The sequence below is a fragment of the Pelodiscus sinensis genome, chromosome 4 (assembly GCF_052426305.1).
Source record: "Pelodiscus sinensis isolate ZL-2025 chromosome 4, ASM5242630v1, whole genome shotgun sequence".
Taxonomy (NCBI): Eukaryota; Metazoa; Chordata; order Testudines; family Trionychidae; genus Pelodiscus; species Pelodiscus sinensis.
The window spans coordinates 75,459,737-75,480,029 of NC_143055.1; the positions used below are offsets into that span (position 1 = coordinate 75,459,737).

General features: G+C 39.5%; 1 long non-coding RNA gene across 1 annotated transcript in view; it reads right to left on the reverse strand.

The window, feature by feature from the left end:
• LOC142829615 (uncharacterized) overlaps positions 1-20,293 on the reverse strand; it is a 129,130-nt gene that overhangs the window by 67,937 nt on the left and 40,900 nt on the right. The gene's annotated exons all lie outside the window — the stretch shown is intronic.

Consider the following 20,293-nt stretch of genomic DNA (forward strand, 5'->3'; position numbering starts at 1 on the left):
TTCACTTTATATTAAGTCATTTTAAAATATCAGGACAGCACAGAAGAGGAAGAAACCAATCTACATGGAAACAAAATCAAAGAATTAGGTCTATTAGGGTGTCACGTTACTGGAATTTAAGGGAAGCAGACAGATCATAGCTGCACCCATAGGTGGGGGTGCTGGCCCCAACAATGGTATAAAAGGGGGCCATGTGGGGTATTGAATGGGAGCTTATTGTTTGCTGATCCTGTGTACGCTATTTATGTGAGTGTATAATGTCTGTGTGTATAGGTAGGAATCTGAAATCTGTGTGAAAGCTGAATATTTCTCTGAATGTGGTTGAGCATGGCTATGGACAGGCTGATTAGCGAGGCCCTGTGGGACAATGGCACTCGATGGGCCAAGGACACACCTAAAGCAGGAGGGCGGAGACCTAAGAGCTGCCAGCAGAGAGAGGCTGAGGGCCAGGTGACTGGCTGCATACAAGAAGAGGCCAGGAAGGAGGTATAAAGAGGCCACGTGGTCGATGCCATTTTGTACTCAGCTCAACACTTCATCCCAGAGGCAGCATTGCAGGGATCGAAGAGCCCGGAAGACCTGTGAACCCATCCTGATGCTAGGATGTGCAACAAGAACTTTTAAACCAGCAGCTGTAACATCTCTGCTAGAGCCTGCATCGAGGACTTGGAGATTCGGTGCATGTAACGTACTATTCTTTAACAAGCTTACTCTCATGCTTTTCTTTCTTGTGATAATAAACCTTTAGATATAGATTCTAAAGGATTGGCCCAGCGTGATTTGTGGGTAAGATCCAGAGGGTAAATTGACCAGGGATCTGTGGCTGGTTTCTTGGAACCGGACAGAACTTGTTCGGGGTAGGTGGGATTGGGTGCTAGGACCCCCACCCACCTGTGTATGAGGCCCGGGGCCATCTGAGGCATGGATATTGCTGGGGTGCCAGAGGGGTTTTGCTCGTGAGGCTTCAGGCAGGCTGCTGAAGCGCTCTGTGGGACTGGTTTGTGGCCTGTTTGGAAAGATCACCAGTCTGGGGGCTGTAAGGAGCCCTGGATTTGAGCAATTCGCCCTGAGCGGACGCCCTCAGCTGTGCCCAGACACGGCCCGGTCCGTCACATAGGGTACGTCTACACTAGCCCCCAGATCGATCTAGGGAGGCTAATGAGGGCGACCGGAATTACAAATCAAGACCGGGATTTAAATATCCGGTGCTTGATTTGCATGTCCCCAGCCGGTCGCCATTTTAGAATTGACTAGCCCTAAGTAACTGCCCATGTCTACACGCAGCAGTGAAACGGGCTTCCAATTTAAAGCCCCTAATTTGGTAAACCTCATTGCAGAAGGAATACCACCTAATTCAATTTAGGGCTTTAAATCAGAAGCCCGTTTCACTGCTGTGTGTAGATGCAGGCAGTTACTTCGGGCTAGTCAATTTCTAAAATGGTGACTGGCCAGGAACATGCAAATCAAGTGCGGGATATTTAAATCCCGGGCTTGATTTGCAATTCTGGTCACTCTCATTTGCCTCCCTAGATTGATCTAGGGGGCTAGTGTAGACGTACCCTTACATATGTATTTTTGGAAGTCTTAATTTTGCTAGTAGTCACCTAAGCTATTTCTACACATCTTACTATTCCGACATCTCTGTAAACCTCATTGCATGAGGAATAAGGGGCGTTTCAGAATAGCGCCTTATTTCAAAATTTAGCGCTGTGTGGAGAGTGCCAAATTTCAAAATAAGCTATTTTGAAATAACATTGCAAATTGCATAGCTTATATCATAGTACAAATTGCATAGCTTATTTCATGGTAAGGGTGCTGGGTAGATGCACCTTAGATAGCATAGTGATGAGTATGTTAAAAAGTCATATAGAGATTGGAACGACGCTAGTCCTTTCATAGTCAGACTTGAAGATAGAACATTATGTATGCTATCTGGGATAAAATTTCTCTGGGAATGTCAAGGCTGTTTTCCACTCTGACACTTTGAGTACAGAAAGTGGGGGCCCAAAAGAGATCTTTAAAATTCCTTGCCTCTAGGAGGCATCTGTTTTAAAAACACTCTAAGGTTACAAATTCCCAGACCTTGGGAGGTATGCTGCCATCACGCAAATAAAAAATATCCTTTCTTTTTGAACCCAAGAAAATTCACTTGGGAATTTCTTCTCGTAGGGTACCCCAAGCTCTGTTACCACAAGGAAGCTCAAGAAAAACCCCAAACTGTAATCTCAGGGTACGTCTAGACTACAGACTTTTGTCGACAGAAGTTGTCGACAGTATCTGTCGACAAAACTTCTGTCGACAAAGAGCGTCTAGACACATTTAGTTCTGTTGACAAAGCAAGCTGCTTTGTCAACAAAACCCTGTAGTCTAGACACAACCCTACATGCAATAACACCTTCTGTCGCCAGAACTCTGTTGACAGAAGGCATTATGCCTTGTAAAATGAGGTTTACCAGTGTCGACAAAACTGCTGAGTTCTGTCGACGTTATGTCGACAGAACTCAGTGGTAGTGTAGATGCAGGTATAGTTTTGTCAACAAAAGTACACTTTTGTCGACAAAACTCTGTAGTCTAGACACACCCTCAGATAGCTGAACTTTCAGTCTTAGGCATGAATACACAGACTTCCCATTACCTGCCAGGAGGAAAGAATCAGATCATAGTATTAAAATGGTGCTTTTAACAACAAAACAGAAAGATACACTTTGTAAAGCACACTTGGTTGCTAGGTGTTATAGAGCAATTGAGAAAAAAAAAGATTAAAGCACAGAGAGTTGCTTCCCTGGGATTCAGCTTCAGTTACAGTGTATGGGGGAGGGGGAGGGGGGCATAGACTCATCACAAAGGAATTTAACCAAACTACAAAACAAAGAAAATAACCTGATCACATCTAACTAAACATTCCCTATCACTTACATATCAATAGCTTCAAGGTCCAGTCCTTTTCTAGGCATTGAGTATCCCTCCTTAGTTCAAGCCAACAGCTGGGGGGAAAAGGTAAATTGAACTCACACAGCAGACAGATTTCCTTTCAATTCAAATCTCAACACTTTCTTCTCATTGGTTCTCCTGGCTCCTTGGCAACACTTCCTGGTTAGCCAGTGTTCTGGGTTTATCCCTTTAGTTACTGAATGTTGGAATGATTAGAAAACTGTAGTACTCCTCCCATCCATCACAGGGAAGTTTGACAAAAATCAGAAAAGGGGATTTAGAGGTTTGAGTGTTTGGTAAGAATAGGCATTTTACTAATTTTTGGAATATTTTTTCCTATTTGGAGGGTCTTCGCCACTCTAAGGGCGTGTGTGCACAGGAGGGCTAAAGCCGAGATAAGCTATGCAACTTAAGTTACTCAATTGGAGTAGCTGAAGTTGAAATAGCTTATCTTGGATTTTGGCATTGTCTATACAGCAGGAAGTCTGAGGAAGTGCACTCTTCCTCCAACTTCCCTTATGCCTCATAAAATGAGGGTTACAGGAGTCAGAGTAAGAAGTCCTCCAGCTCTTCATTATTTCAACATTATGTCAAAATAAACTGCTTGTAGTGTAGATGCGGACTATGTTATTTTGGAATAACGTTAGTTATTCTGAAATAACACTGTCATGTAGACGTACCAAAATAGGACTTTTTGTTTACATAGGTTAAACTTGGATTATCTTTGCTGTCCTTTAAGATGAAATAATTTTCAGTATCCTCAGTGGCCATTTTATGCCAAAATTTAGAAATAAAATTGTATAGTTACCTAAATATAAATGTGTCCTGGGTTTGTTTATATGACAGTCACATTGGGATGCCTGCAGTCAAAGTAATTAGGTAAGTGGCATTCATTGTATATCTATTGCACTGTTATTGAGTAGCGAACTCTATTCCCTTAATCCCAATGGGACTACTCTTCTACTTAAAATTAAGGTCATGCTTAAATGCTTTACTAGATCAAGTCCAGAATCCAGCATTTTACAGGATCATGTCTAAAATGAGTTGCTGTTTTGTCCAGTTTGTGCAATGTTCTACTTCACTAGGCAAATGGATTTTAATCTTTCTAGCACATGTAAGCCTCTGCCAATGTGACCAACATTTCATCACACACAAACTAGGAGCAGTTTGAGTTTTGAATAAGATTATTATTTTACAACAAATTATTTCTAATAAAAGGTTCTTCTCTGCTTGTAAATGTTAATATCCACTGAGTGACACATTTTCAACATGCCTCCTATATATAGTATTATGTTGTTCTTTTTACACATTTTTGTAGATGAAAAGATTATGAAAGCCATAGAGAATTATCTTAAAAACTTCAGCATCAAACCATAATGCTGTTATAAATGAATGTTACAACATTTAGTGGAAGCATATCTTGTTGATGCTTAAAAATAAACTGATATTTTCCTCTCATAGTTTTATGCTGCTTAGCTAAATTAATTCTCCTGCAGCAACAAAGTGATTTACATTATTTTTAAACTAGTATTATGTAATGATTAAACCTGGCTGGAAAATATCATGACTTTGAATTTAATTAATTAATTTATTTAAACTTCTAGCTAAGATTATAAGGCACCCAGATAAATTTTAAAATTACAGTGGTAGGCAGGTAGGCTATTTTTTTTTTTTTTTTAAGAAACACTCTTTCTTCAGATACATAAAACCATGCAGAAATAGTGAAGGGCATGTTGCAAAAGAAAAAAGGTCCTTAATGGGGCAATTATTTGCAGGATCAGGGACATAGATTATGTGTATCCAAGTTTTTGTGCTCTCTCGCTCTTGTCTCTCTTTCTGTATTTGTACTATACTGACATGGTCCTTTATGCCCTTTAGTCAGAATAGAATTTCAAAACAATCCCACTACCTAACTATTTTTGAACTATTCAAGTCAGAGTAAGAGTGTTTGATAGGAAATGTATACTAAGTAAATGTCATTCTTTGGTCAAGGATGAAATAACCATAGAAAGAAAAAAAGAAAAAAGACAAAACAAATATCAGATATGAAATGAAGTTCACTGAATAAACATAGTATAGCATGTGTCATGGACAGATTTTAGTCAATATGTGGAAATACCTCTATTTTTTGCCTTTGGTTCCACCACTTATGAATTATTGAATCTTTCTTCACTCGTGAGCTAAAAATCATTTATACGGTGACATTTTCTATACAAGTACAACTGGAGGCTGTCACATATCCCTGCTTAAACTTCTATACAAGAATGAATGTGCAATTAAAAATAATTTATATGGAAAATTCCTCTGTGGTGCTGGAAAAGAGGTCTTTCACTTCTCCAGCCAATCTTTTATTACTTGAACCAAAGGAAAAGCACTGCACAAGTACAGTCTGCAGGGAATCTATTACACATAATGTTCAATTCACTTCCTACCTTACTTTGTTCTGCTCTGAGTCTGTACTCAGTGCTTTTGATCCAATTTCAGTATATATTTACTCTTTTTGAATTCCTATGGATTCATGGGCAATGCACTGGGTAAAAATCTGTGCTGAAGTTGACCAGTAGTAGTCAATGGGACTTCCATATATGGGAGAGGCAACTTATGACCCTATTCTCTCTATGCATGTTCTAAAGTAGAACGCACAAGGATGTCAGTATACAGAACACTTGTCTGCATCTTATCCTTAAGAATGAAGAGTGACCTTTTCATCCCCATAAGGATATTACTTCACATCTCTTTCCACTGTGTATACTTTCCTTATTAGGAGAAAGAAATTAATCCCCTCCACACCTTCAAAACGTGAAAGAAAGACCCACTTCCTTGATTTTCATTTATTTTAAATGAGCTGCTTTAATTTGCTTTGACCCTCTTATGTAAAGCAAGTACAATTCTCAACCAAGATATTAAGTGTTTTTTCCACTGAGCAACTCTATAATAAGAAGCATCTAAACCAGTAATAACACTAGGCAGGCAAACACATAGGAATTTAACATGAGATAAGCTTTCCAGCCATTTTGGGAATTCTACCATTCACATATTAAAATGTAATCATTTTATGCCATTACTGTTCTTGATTTTGTGTTTTATTTCATTGGCTTCCATGATTTTCAAAGTTACTGTTGCCGGAGAAAGTGCTATTGAGGCTTGGTCTACACTAATACTGTAAGTCAATTTGTTACACTAATTAACACTCTTAACTTGATGTAGTTTAGATCAAATCCATAGCTGTGTTCACACTATGTTATACCAATGGGAGATGCATTCCTGGCAACCTAGCTTCTTCCTCTCGTTGAGGTGTATTACAGACTTCGACAGAAGAGTATTCTTGCATCAATTTAGCATGATTTCATTAAACACACGGAACTGATGTTGCCTGCTTTAATAGTAGTAATGCCAATTTAGATCAAAGAATGCCTCAGGATTTCAAGATAAGGAAAAAATGTGCCTCTCAACTGTATATAATTTTTTTGTTTACAATATTACTAGAATCCTTAAATGGAATTAAAACCTTAATGAATGGATATTTCTGATACTCCTTAAAATTATACATGGGTTGTATTAATTCCAATGAAGCAACTTAAACTCATAAAAGAAAAAAAAATCTGAAACAGTTGCTGAACAGTAGAGTTATTATCATTATTTCCTTCTATAAAAATCAGAACTTCATAATGGATCAAATTCATATCTTTGTACCTCTATTAAAAATCAATAGACACCAGGATACATTTTCCCCCAAGAAGTCTGTAAAAATAAACTTGTAAGTATCTCACATTTACATATATTAAGGATATTCTTGATTCATTTTTGTGGTTATTTACAGTACTGAGACAGGAAGTGCAATGGTTCCTGAAGCGCTGGTTTTGGAACAAGACACAAAATTCAGATCGTGGACACTTCTTATTGAATGTCACATGGGATTTTTTCCACAGGTATAAAACTGTTAGTCAGAATACAATTACAAGAATTGGAATTTACAAGGATACCCAGGCTATCTATAGCTCTCCCATGAAATTTCAATTGGATATAGTGGTACTCTATTTTCTGTGCTAAAATATACAGCATTCCATTGTGTTCCTGGTAAACATCTGATACTTTCCACCATAATGGTGGTGGCATTTCAGTGCTGGAAGAAATGTGTAAAGTAGTTTGGGCTGCTAGGAACTATGTAAATACAATATCTCACAGTTCTTCACAAAGTATTATTATTACCTCTTTGCAGGTAAAGCAATTGAGACACAAAGAAGTCATTAAAAACTCTGGCTGTTTCTTATACAGTCTATATGCCTTCATTAATCTCTTTGAAACATTCATGAAGGGAATAGGTTTTATATGTCTCTAGACTTTAAATTAGGAACTCTACATGCTATCAATAAACATATGATCAATAAACTGATTCAGACAGATACTGTGAGATGCTGTTTGAAATAAAGACAATTTATTTTATTATTGCACTAAATCGGACAAAATATTATGTAATATGTCAATGGAAATATTATAAACTAATAAATATGATGATCCTGTTGTTGTACACATATATTTGTATCTGATGTTATGAATGTGCTGTGTATTTATATCTCAAATATATTTTTTTCTTGGTGACACCCACAAAAGTAGTTTTACATTCAGTCCAGCCAGACCTGTTTGATGAAGCATTCGGTTGCTACTGGATTATTCAGATGGTGATAGGCAGTAAGAGGACTCAGCTCCTCAGTGCTCTCTTCAGACATGTCTACACTGTACACTTATTTCAGAATAAGTTATTTCAGAGGAAATATTTCAAAATAGTTTATTTTGAAGTGTGCATTTGCTGTGTAGACTCACTATCACAATAGCACTGAGCTATTTTGAAATAGGAAGTCCACGCTCATTGGACGCTGAATCGCATTTAAGGTTACCCAGAAGCACTTCAGGTAGGGTCTAACTCTTGTGTTATTGTACCAGAAGGGTGGAGAACTGAACTTCTGGAATGGGGTTCCCCAAGAAAAGGGTGGTGATGGAAGCCCCCTCCATGGGAGGTTTTTCAGTCCTACCTTCACAAAGCCCTGATAGGATGGGGCAAGTTGGGGTTCCTCCTGATGTATGTGGGGGAAGGGGCAGAAAGGAGGGGTGAGTTTGGGGGCTTCTTGAGGGCCCTGGAAACCCTGTGATTCTCTGTTTATCTTCTCCTGCAGCTGGTGTGGGCCATCAACACTGTCCTACTGCACAGAGTCATCAACCTGGGAGATGTAGACCTCATCATGGTTGCATTTACGGCCTTGGGATTCCCCAACTGCAGGGGGGCTTTTGACATCACCTACATCTCCATCTAGGCCCCCGACCACCAGGCATCTGAGAACATTAACCAGAAGGATTACTTTACTGCAAGCCCTCATTGACCACTGTGGCCAGTTTAGCAACATCTTCGCATGGGTGGTCAGGGAAGGTACATGGTGCACATGTCTTCTAAAATTCCAGCTGTTTCCAGAAGCTCCACGCCGGCACCTTTTTCGCCGACTACACCAGTTGGGAACACGAACTAACTTCTGCTCCCCTAGGTTATGAAGCCCTACACCGGACGCCTTGACCCCACCAAGGAATGTTTTAACACCAGGCTAAGCAGGGCCTGCATGGTATTGCAGGGTGCCTGTGTGGTTTTCCAGGGGAGGTTCCATTGTCTCCTCACTTGGCTGGACCTCAGCAAGTGGAACATTCCTGCGTGGTGGCAGTCTTTGTGAAAGCAAAGAGGAGACGTTCCTGCCAGAGTTGGGGGGGGGGGGGACGGGGTGCAGAGGCTGACCAGATCACTATGCTAAGTGGACAATCTAAGTGGAGCACTTACTGACAATAAAGTCATTGTGGAGAAAATAAATGAATTCTTTGCTTCAGTCTTCACAGCTGAGATTCCCAAACCTGACCCGTCCTTTGTAAGTGACAACTCTGAGGACTGGTCACAGATTGAAGTATCATTAGAGGAGGTTTTGGAATTAATTGATAAACTTTACAGTAACAAGTCACCGAGACCAGATGGCATTCACCCAAGAGTTCTGAAGGAACTCAAAGGTGAAATTGCGGAACTATTAACTATGGTTGGTAACCTATCCTTTAAATCAGCTTCTGTACCCAAGAACTGGAAGATAGCTAATGTAACGCCAATATTTAAAAAGGATTCTAGAGGCGATCCTGGCAATTACAGGCAGGTAAGTCAAATGTCAGTACCAGGCAAATTAGTTGAAACAATAGGAAAGAATAAAATTGTCAGACACATAGAAGAACATAATTTGTTGGGCGAAAGTCAACATGGTTTCTGTAAAGGGGAAGCATGTCTTCCTAATCTATTAGAGTTCTTTGAAGGGGTCAAACAAACATGCTGACAAGGAGGATCCAGTAGATACAGTGTACTTAGATTTTCAGAAAGCCTTCGACAATGTCCCTCACCAAAGGCTCTTACATAAATTAGTTGTCATGGGATAAGAGGGAAGATCCTTTCATGGACTGAGAACTGGTTAAAAGACAGGAAACAAAGGGTAGGAATAAATGGTAAATTTTCAGAATGGAGAGGGGTAACTAGTGGTGTTCCCCATGGGTCAGTTCTAGGACCAATCCTATTCAACTTGTTCATAAACAATCTGGAGGAAGGAGTAAACAGTGAGGTGGCAAAGTTTGCAGATGATACTAAACTGCTCAAGGTTGTTAAGACTAAAGCACACTATGAAGAGTTTCAAAAAGATCTCACAAAACTAAGTGACTAGACAACAAAATGGCAAATGAAATTTAATGTTTCTAAATGTAAAGTAATGCACATTGGAAAAAATAACCCCAACTATACCTACAATATGATGGGAGCTAATTTAGCTACAACTAATCAGGAAAGAGATCTTGGAGTCATCGTGGATAGCTCTGAAGATGTACATGCAGTGTGCAGCGGCAGTCAGAAAAGCAAACAGGAATCATTAAAAAAAAAAGATAGAGAATATCTTATTGCCCTTATATAAATGCATGGTATGCCCACATCTTGAATACTGCGTACAGATGTGGTCTCCTCATCTCAAAAAAGATATACTGGGATTAGAAAAGGTTCAGAGAAGGGCAACTAAAATGAGAAGGGGTTTGGAATGGGTCCCATATGAGGAGAGATTAGAGAGACTAGGATTCTAAGCTTGGAAAAGAGGAGATTAAGGGGGGATACGATAGAGGTATATAAAATCATGAGTGGTGTGGAGAAAGTGATTAAGGAAAAGCTATTGACTTGTTCCAATAATATAAGAACTGGGGGCCACCAAATGAAACTAATGGGCAGCAGTTTTAAAACAAATAAAAGGAAGTTCTTCTTCACATAGTACATATTCAATCTGTTGAACTCCTTGCCTGAGGAGGTTGTGAAGGCTAGGATTGTAACAGGGTTTAAAAGAGAATTAGATAAATTCATGGAGGTCCATTAATGGTTATTAACCAGTATGGGTAAGGAATGGTGTCCCTAGCCTCTGTTTGTCAGAGGGTGAAGATGGATGGCAGTAGAGAGATTGCTTGATTATTACCTGTTCAATTCATTCCCTCTGGGACACCTGGCATTGGCCACTGTCAGCAGACAGGGTACTGGACTAGATGGACCTTTGGTCTGACCCAGTATGGCCATTCTTATGTTCTTATATCCATTTTAAAACATATCATTCCTGTGTAATTATTTTTCAGTGTATCTTCATGAGACATATGGGCTATGTCTAGACTGGCATGATTTTCTACAAATGCTTTTAATGGAAAAACTTTTCCATTAAAAGCATTTGCGGAAAATCATGCCAGTCTAGACACAGCCATGGTGTTTCATTCTCCATGGAGGGTAAAAATAAAACCAACATGTTAATTGCAGATCATTTATCATGTTAGTTTTAAAAAGAAAAAAAAATAAATTGACTGACAGGTTTAAATATCAAGGTAAAAAACAAAGGGCTTTTTTTGTCCTCCCCCAGATAAATGAAATCATATTTACTTTTCTATCTCTCTTCAACAGTTTTGACACCAACAAGCTACTCAGTTGATTCCAAATCAGGAAACAGCCAATGTGACTATATATCAGTAAAATATAATGATGCAGTAAATTTTCTGCTGGAATTTGTTCTACATTGCAGCCAGAGTAAAACATTTGCCAAGAGAAGTGAATTAATACTCCTTTTTATAAAGAGGAACAATACACTTATAAAAAAATCCTAAGGGATAGTTTTACTGCTAAATTTCAATAGTATCTCTATTGGTAATTCAGTCAACTCCTGTACAGCATGGTATGGCAATCACTATAAATATCAGATGCAAGATCTCTTTGTATCAGAACTGCATTTAAAATTCATTCCCAAATATCAAGACAGATTTAAATATTTCACTAAAACCTTTTCTTTGGAGAATGAGAGGGAACATCATAGAAAGATTTAATAATTTTGGCTTATAACAATAAGCTCTTCATTGAAATGTAACATTCTGCCTTAAAGATGTTGAGGTGTTTTTCACAAAAAGGACATCTTTTTAGCCAAATTATCAACTCCTCATGAATTCACCACTGTTGGTTTCTCTATCGATGCAAAAATTAAAACAACAGAGTCAATGCCTCATACTAAAAAGGAGAGAAGCAAATAACACTTACATTCAACCATTGATCTACCCCAGCCTTCTTCAAACAATAATTAGGGAATGGATCAGAGAGGGAATTCAGCTAGTAAGTGGAATTTAAAGCTAATTGCTTTCTCTATTGTTATCTGTGAAAGTGTTAGAAATATCTGTTTTGTTGGTTTTTAATGATAATTCAGCATAAAATTTTCACAATAAAAGAGATATATGCTTTATATTTCCTAGAACTTCATGTATCCATTTCATTATAGTATTAACAAATTAGTAACGAGGGCTGAAAGATTTACATCACTCCTAACATAATTAATGCATAAGAAATGTATAATCTCATATTTCAAGCTACAGCAATTTTACTAATGTGACATCAATGTCAGATGAAGAACCTGAATAAGATAGACACAGACCATGCATACTTGTGATTTACACTCTGCAGTTAAGATAGAAAGATGTAATACACATGTTTGCATTGCACCATTTAATGGTTAACATAAGTCGAGAAATAGTGGGGGAGATACGTCATGCCTTGTTTTTAGATCTGGGGGCACACTGTATACTTGTAGACTTCCTGGATTGGGCAAGATGACTGCTGGATAGGCCAAAATTATCCAGCAATTGGGTGCAATGGGTACTGGATGATGTGCTCATTATCTATATAGCATCTAAGACCTAATTTCCTTTGGGGGCAAGCATTCTAGCAGGACATACCCACAGGTATGCACTAAGAGTGAAACCAATGGGAGCATAAAGGGAAGGGAAACAATTTATAAATAGGAGGCATGGGAGCCAAACTGAAAAACTCAGTGATGGATTAGTTCTAGCATCAGAAGAGTCAGCTGTAAGGGCTGTGCTCCAGAGTACTTGAGCCACTGTTAGCTTTAGATTGCAGGTTCCCTTACATCACTGGACAAGAAGAGAGGATAAAAATTGCTTCAGGCTATGCAAATTGCTCAGTGACATTGCAAATACTCAAGCAGAATTTGATAGAGACTGTGGAACAACCACACATTTCTCATACTAAGGATCTAGAAACAATGTGTAAGTGTATTCAGAAGAAAGGCCAGGCGAGTGAATGTGTGTGTGCATACATGACTATATCTTGTGTAACCCCCCTTTTCCTCCCCGGGTTACTCGGGAGCAGGTCACACTGACATGTGTGCCTGGGCACCTGATGTTTTTAACATAAAAGGATATCCCGAGTATCACAGTGATGATGTTGTTTAGTTGGGGATTCCCTATGCACCTCCTTGCTGCAATTCCTTACTCCTAAAGGATATACAATGGCAGTGCCTCCACCTGGATGGCCCTGTATGCACTTAATGGTGTGCTTTGGAAGCCTCCAGGAATAAAAATATTCCAGCAATAATCTGGCTCCAACTACAAGACAACAATTATAAATAACATACATCTAATTGATTAAATTAGAATTAACACTCCTTTACTTAAACAAATAGGCTGGGTGTAGACTGGCATAATTTTGCAGAAATACTTTTAACAGAAAAGTTTTTCCGTTAAAAGTATTTCCGCAAAAGAGCGTCTAGATTGGCATGGATGCTTTTGTGCAAAAAGTGCTTTTGCGTAAAAGCATCTGTGCCCGGGATAGATGCGCTTTTGCGCAAGAAAGCTCCAATGGCCATTTTAGCCATCGGGCTTTCTTGCCCAAAAAATTAAGGTGCCTATCTACACTGGCTCTCTTGCGCAAGTTTTCTTGTGCAAGAGGGCTTATCCTTGAGTGGGAGCATCAAAGTATTTGAGCAAGAAGCAATGAATTCTTACATTAGAAAGTCGGTGCTCTTGCACAAATTCAAGTGGCCAGTGTAGACAGCTGGCAAGTTTTTGCACAAAAGCGGCCACTTTTGTGCAAAATCTTGCCAGTCTAGATGCACCCATAGGGTTTAACAGATTAAAAGCAAATAAAATAAATTAAAGTACACAGAAATAAAGGGAACTTATCTGGCATTTGCACTGCCGTCATTTATCCCTCCCCAGAGTGTGCACCCCTCTGGATTCAGAGTCCCAGATGCTTGCATGGGTGCGCTCAAAGGTCTGCAGCTGGAGTGGAAGCAGTCCTGTGCAGATCTTATGTGTGTGAATCCAAGATGAGTAGCCATCTGCAAAATCCCTCTGCCTTTGGACCATGCTCCACCAAATGCCAGCAGCTCTGGCTCACTGGGCTGGTCACTTTACCTCTCTTTGGACTCAGAATTAGTCTATATCTCAGAGGTCTGTCCCAGACAGCATTTTCCCAAAGAGCCCAGTTACTCACAGTTTCCTCCTGTGTGCAGGTTTTATGTAGCTCTTCTCAGCCACAGGCACAGCCAGAGTCTCTCCCCTCCAGGGACAATCAGCAGCCTGCTAGATCCAAGCCCCACAGGCTCTCAGTCCCAGGCATTTTCTTCAACACAACAGCTCCTGGACTGAGCAAAGGCTCCTCCACAGCAGCCTGGCTCCTCTCTCCAAAATGGTGAGAGTCTCTCTCTCTCTCTCTCTCCCAAAATGCCTGGACCAGCCCCTGTTTCTTCCTTTTTCTTCAAGGGTTCATGGGAGTTGTAGTCTCTAGGGCTAGATTGCAGCACAAAGGATCCTCCCATAAAAAAGTGAGAGGCCTCTTTAGTAAGGGGACTACACTTGTTACTACAGCAAGTTCAAATATAAGTACTAACATTTAGGGAAAAATCCTGAAGATGAGGGCAAAAAACAGAGTTAACAGTATTCACCATTTTTTTCAAGAGTTAACTTCAGTATGTATACTAAATCTAGATGATACAGATAAATACAAAATCATTAAAGGGAAACCATTACCTTAATTCTCAGACATTTAACTAGGTTTTTAATAGTTATATATCAAAGTCCTGAAAAGTCTAAACTCTGGTCTAAAGTTGAGTAGAGGGGTTAGCTGAGGCATAGGAATTGGGAAAGAAATATGATAAGGAATATTAGCATGGACTTTACACACTTGTCTTACAAGTGACAAATGTCTCTGTTTATTCTGAATGTAATTTATCATGTTTATTATGGTTGTGCCTAGGAATCCACCAAGAATGTCACTGTTATGTGAATAGCCAAGACAGATATAGTACATGCACGCTGAGGCAACATCTACACTACGAGTTCTCAGCAAAAAAATATGCTAATGAGGAACTCATTTGCATGACTCATGATCTCATTTGCATATTTTCTGCCGATCCATTTTTGCGCTGGGGGTTTGTGCACAAACCCCTTTTTCTGCAAGATCCTTATGCCCCCAAAAAGGAGGTATACTGATCTTGCAGGAAAAGGGGGGTTTGCGCAAAGAGAAAATATCCACACTGCTTGTTTTTGTACAAAAACCCCTAGAGCAAAAACGGATCAGCAGAAAATATACAAATGAGATTGTGACTCATGCAAATAAATACCTCATTAGCATATTCTTTGCTGAGAAAACTTGTAGTGTAGTTGTAGCCTGAGTGAACTGTGCACTGGTAGGAAATGTTATGTTTATTCTGCATTTTTTGCTTTATTTAAATCATTTCTGGGGGTTACATTAGAAGGGAAGCACCTAGATGGAAAGATAAGGAAAAAAAGGGGATGGAAAAACCAAACAAACAATCAGAGCAAAGAAGTAAAAGTTCCAAGTGCTGAAAGTGGTCTGACACCCTTGCTTTCTGCTGTCCTGCTAAAGTTGAGTGTTTTATTTATTTGCTTGCTTTTGAGGAATAACTTATTGGCCAAAAATGCAGTTTTCATCAACCCAAGCTAATTTGTGAAGTTCACCTGATTAGTTTCAGTAAGGACAAAGGTTTTCAGAGCCAGCTCTGGAAAACTGTGTGTGCTCCTTTAGCCAAGTGATTATGGTAGTTAACTGGGATGTGAGAGATCTATTTCTCTCCTCTCTGGCATAGATATTTGAACACAGATTTCGCTCCTCCCAGGTGAACAGCCTAACCTCCAGGCCATAGGCTGTTCTAGGATGAGTTGCTTTCAATCTTTCTTATTGAAGTTGTTCAATTTCATTGGACTAAAGAGAGTCAGAGGAGCTCTATAGTCTGGTGATTAAGACACTCATCTCAGAGGTAGAAGATGTGGATTAAATCCTTCCTCTGAAACTGGCTAAGAAAAGATTTGAATCCCCAACTCCTACCTTCCACATATGTTCCATAATCACCAGGATACAGTCACTCTCTCTTTGGCCTATTTAATATTTATGTACCTATAAAAAGTGGAACCATTTCAACAAGAAAGGTTGAGAGTAAACACCATCTTTGCACTCCAGAATAGCCAGATAGTTGGAATGCATAATTAGGCATGATGCAATTTGAGGTAAGTCCCTGCTCCATAGTAGAGATTCAACTGCAGTCACTCATATTCCATGCAGATACAAATCCCATCTTCAGGGTGAGTGCCTGCACATACTTTTCTCATTGGTTAATAAAATTGCCAGACTTTTTGGAACTGAACCAATATTTTTTTCTGGCCATATTGAAAAATCAGTTATTCACCCCCTTCTGCTCTGATTTGAATGTCTGGCTGGCTTCTCTCTGCAATTTCCTTCACAAAACCTACATGGTTGTGGAATGCACATTGCTCCTTGTGTTGCCAAAGAGGAAGAGGTTCTTTCCTGGACAGTTCTGGGCTTGAGGGATGTTGGAAGTGGTCCCAATTGGTCCCCCTTTTACAATCCCTCTTCTCTAGTGCAGCAATTCTCTAGTACAGCAATTCCTGTTTAATTATTTTCTGCAGGTACTCTGGATTTAGTCTATTTCTGCCCTACAGTTTTTCCCCAAAACTGCCCACTTATCAGGAAAGGTTAGGAAACCATATGGTTCCTAGTGCATACAGAGAATGGAGTATCTTTTATGCTGTTGTGGGAAGACTCAGATAGTGGTTAATATGCAGATGTCATCCCTGCATATTGTGTGTTTTTTTCCTCTCCTGTTTATCTTCTAACATATTAGAACTTCATTAAACTCCTTATAAGCAGAAAATCCAGGAACTCCCTTCTGCCCCTCCCCATACACATTCTTCTCTGTAAACCCTTCTGCCCACCATGTGCGTGAAAAGTATTGACAGCTGCTCTAAACTGGTTTCTTCCACAAACAGCTGTCAGCAGTGAATGCCTTCAGGCATGGATAAGGCAAAAAGAGGTTTTTGCTCTTGATGTGACACCGAGGCTATGTCTAGACTGCAGGCTTCTTTCAGAAGAAGCTTTTTTGGAAGAGATCTTCTGAAAAGACTTCTTCCAAAGAGTGTCTACACAGCAAAAGTGCATAGAAAAAGCGATCTGCTTTATTGAAAGATAGCGTCCATTCAGTGTGGAAACTATCTTGCATTCAAGCTGTGATTACTATGGACGGAGTGGCCTCCTGGACACCTCTGCTTTTTCCTCTTCTTTCAAAAGAGCCCTTCTTCCCCGTCCACACAGGCCTTTTTCTGAAAGAGCACTTTTGGAAATTGGTAAACCTCTTTCTAGAGGGAAGAAGCCTATGTTGGAAAACCCCCTCTGTTCTTTTGATTTTTTCCCCAAAAGAATGTGATTTCACTGTGGACATAAGTGCAGTGTAGACATACCCCTAGTGGGTGTAGTATTTATGGAACTAAACAAAGTGGAACTCTCCTCCATCTTGCTTATACAGTTTCATTTAAGCTCAGCTAACTATCCCTTAACATTCAGAACATCAATTCTCCAACTTGTTCCAGACTCTTATATCACTAATACTCCAAAAATAACATGCCCAACAGCCATAGCCTCTTTTATTTGATATCTAGTTACGAAGCCTAGCAGACTTCTGTTGGACACAATATTGGTTTATCATTTCAAAACCTACATGCTTCGGAATGCTATTGAATCCCTACATGCTTTTTATGGGAAAGCCCAAGAGAATATACATTCTGAAAAGCCAAAGCAGTCCCAGTCTCAGGGAAAAGCCAACACGGCTGTTTGTTATAGGATCAATATATTGGTGTTTTGTAAGAGGACATCACAGACTAGAGTTGATGGTAGGAAGTTACTGGAGAAACTGGGTAGATTTTGATAGAAAGAGGAGGAAGAGTTCATTATCCAACCCTGTAAAAAGAATGCACACTGGTTTAATATTTGGTAAAGTCTTATCTTCCAAGATTTGGGATTAAGGGCTAATTTTCAACGAAATAAATAGTGACAGAACACACTATGAGACTGTGATTTCTAAAATACCCCCCTGTATTGGGCACTAATTGGTTTGAGTAGACCCTGCTAGTGAACACTAAAAGTTCCCTAATCAGCTTCAATGTAGCACTATTTGAACAGTACTATTTTAGAACACCAGTACTGATTTAATCTCTTTTACATCTCACTTATCATGAAAAGAACATACACACAATAATCTTCTTGTATCCCCTAGTTATATTTAATTATCATTAATACTTTTTAGCCTAGTGAAAGATGCATGAGTATCACTATTTTTGATGGACAAAAGGACAGGCAGAGAATGACAGACAAAATAAGGAAGCAAACAACACAATGGGAGAGATACTGTTCATTTATACCTTGCTCCATGGGTAGCCTCTTTGACGGATTATTACTTTTACATGCCCCTGTGTCCAGGAGAGAGGATCTTGGAGAATAAAGAGCGATCACTGAGGGAGAGCGTGAGGGGGAGAGATGCTGCTCTATGTACTGTAAAAAGTTAAAACAGGTCTTTGGTCCTCTCCCAGTGCTGTAGTTTGCTTTCTGCATTCTGTTAGATTTCAGTTTGCTTTGCGGATGGCTTGCAGAGGCAGAAGGCACTAAAGAAAATGTTTTCAATAAAACATACCTTTCTAAGAAGGACTCTCTTTGCACTGAAATAAAAACTCTCTGCTTGAAGCATATAGAAAATAAATAAAACGAAACCAATATTAGAACAGGCTCTTCTCTGTGAAAATCTCTGTGTAATCTGCTGTTAAGACAGAACTGAATATGACATGTTAAAGTTATCTATTTACTACTTTTGCATTTCCAACAAACAGAGCAGTGCTCCTGCCTTTTTATTTTTTTAAAAAAAGATATATAAAGTATATATCAATATTAGAATTAGGTTGGGTCTAAAGTTTACCAGCCATCAGGCTGCATTAAATGACAGGGAAACTTTGTGGTGATCTAACTTTAGAAAATAAATGGCCTTATTTTATAAAACTGCTATATACTGAATGTTTACAGGTGGCCCACAACATGAGATGCAATTGGTTCCTGGGTAAGTGTTGCAAGTCAGGGGCGTCGTAACTCAAACCCTTATTTACAATATGCGCCGTGCGCCATCGTAAAGGTAGGCCAAGGATGAAAGTTGGGGGTTTTCACTCCCTTCTGCACTTACAAAAATGGTTATAAGTGCAAGGGGTCAGAACTCAGGTGGTCGCATGTCAGGGGTTTCTTGTATTTGAATCACATCTAATTAGTCAAACCTGTCCCATAAGCAAAATTCTTAGAACAGGCTCCCTACTTTTGAGTTTACTCAGACATTTCCTGCTAATGGATCATCTAAAACTAGAGATTCATGAACCTGAGAAATAATAGTAATTAATTGGGAAAAGTAAAACAGACAACCAGTTTTGAACCTGTTTTGAAGTTTGCTTTGGTATGTGGTTTGCATTTCTCCAGTTTGTCAGAATGTGTTTACCTATTTCAGGGGGAACCTCAAATTTGATTCAATAACTAGACATCACAGGGTTAACTTTTCAAAAGACCTAAGTCAGTGGTCTCCAACCTTTTTAAGCATGAGATCACTATTTGAATTGAAGTCACTCCAGGATCTAGCTCAGATCCAAAAACCCTTGTCCCACCTTTTCAAGGCCCAGTCCTATCCTACCCATTCTCCAAGGCTCTCTCCAGCTCAGTCTGTGGCGATGGGGTACGAGGGTGGGAGAAGGGCAACACCCTGATATTAGTGTCCCCCCTTTTCTGCCTCCTCACCCTGTAGAGCAAGCAGGAGGCTCCCAGGGGCAGCTCCAAGGTAGAGGGTGGGAGCAGCACAGCAGTGGGGATGAGGTGCAGCTGAAGTGCTGGTACTTGATATCCTCCCAGCCAAACCAGTCAGGTGCCTCTGTTAGAGACTCCAGATCCACCAATAGATTCCAATCTACTTGTTGGTGATTACTGGCCTAAGTGACATAAAAGAGCTTAAGTTTCATTCTTGGAAACATGAAAGCAATTTAGTCCTTATTGACTTAGTTTCTAGGACATATAGGCTATGTCTACACAGCAACATTTCAAAATAACAGTCTGCTTCTACACAGCCAGCAGTTATTTCAACATAATGTCAAAATACTGTCAAGCTGAAGGACTTCTTATCCCAACTCCTGTAATCCTCATTTTTGCTATGTCTACACCAGTGTTTCCTAAACTATGTTCCGTGGAACACTGGTGTGCCATGAACTTACAGGTGTGCCATGACCTCAACTTTGTTTGATTTCTTCTTTGTTTTTCTCTTTTTGTCTGACAACAATATTTTTAAAGAAAATTCATAGGTGTTCCGCATAAAAAAAATATTGTTTGATAGTCCGTGGTCTCAAAAAGTTTAAGAAACACTAGTCTAAACTATGAGCCTCTTCAAGAGAAAGTGCAAATGGAGCACTCATTTGCATATCCTCCTTGGATCCCTTTTGCACAAGGTTTTTGTGCAAAAAATGCTGTGTAGACAGCTCCTTTTTGCGCAAAAAACCTCTTTTGTGCAAGAGCCATTCTTGCTCAAAAATGAAGATGAATGGCTCTTGTGCAAAAGGGGGTTTTTGTGCAAAAAGGAGCCATCTACACAGCGCTTTTTTGCACAAAAACCTCTTG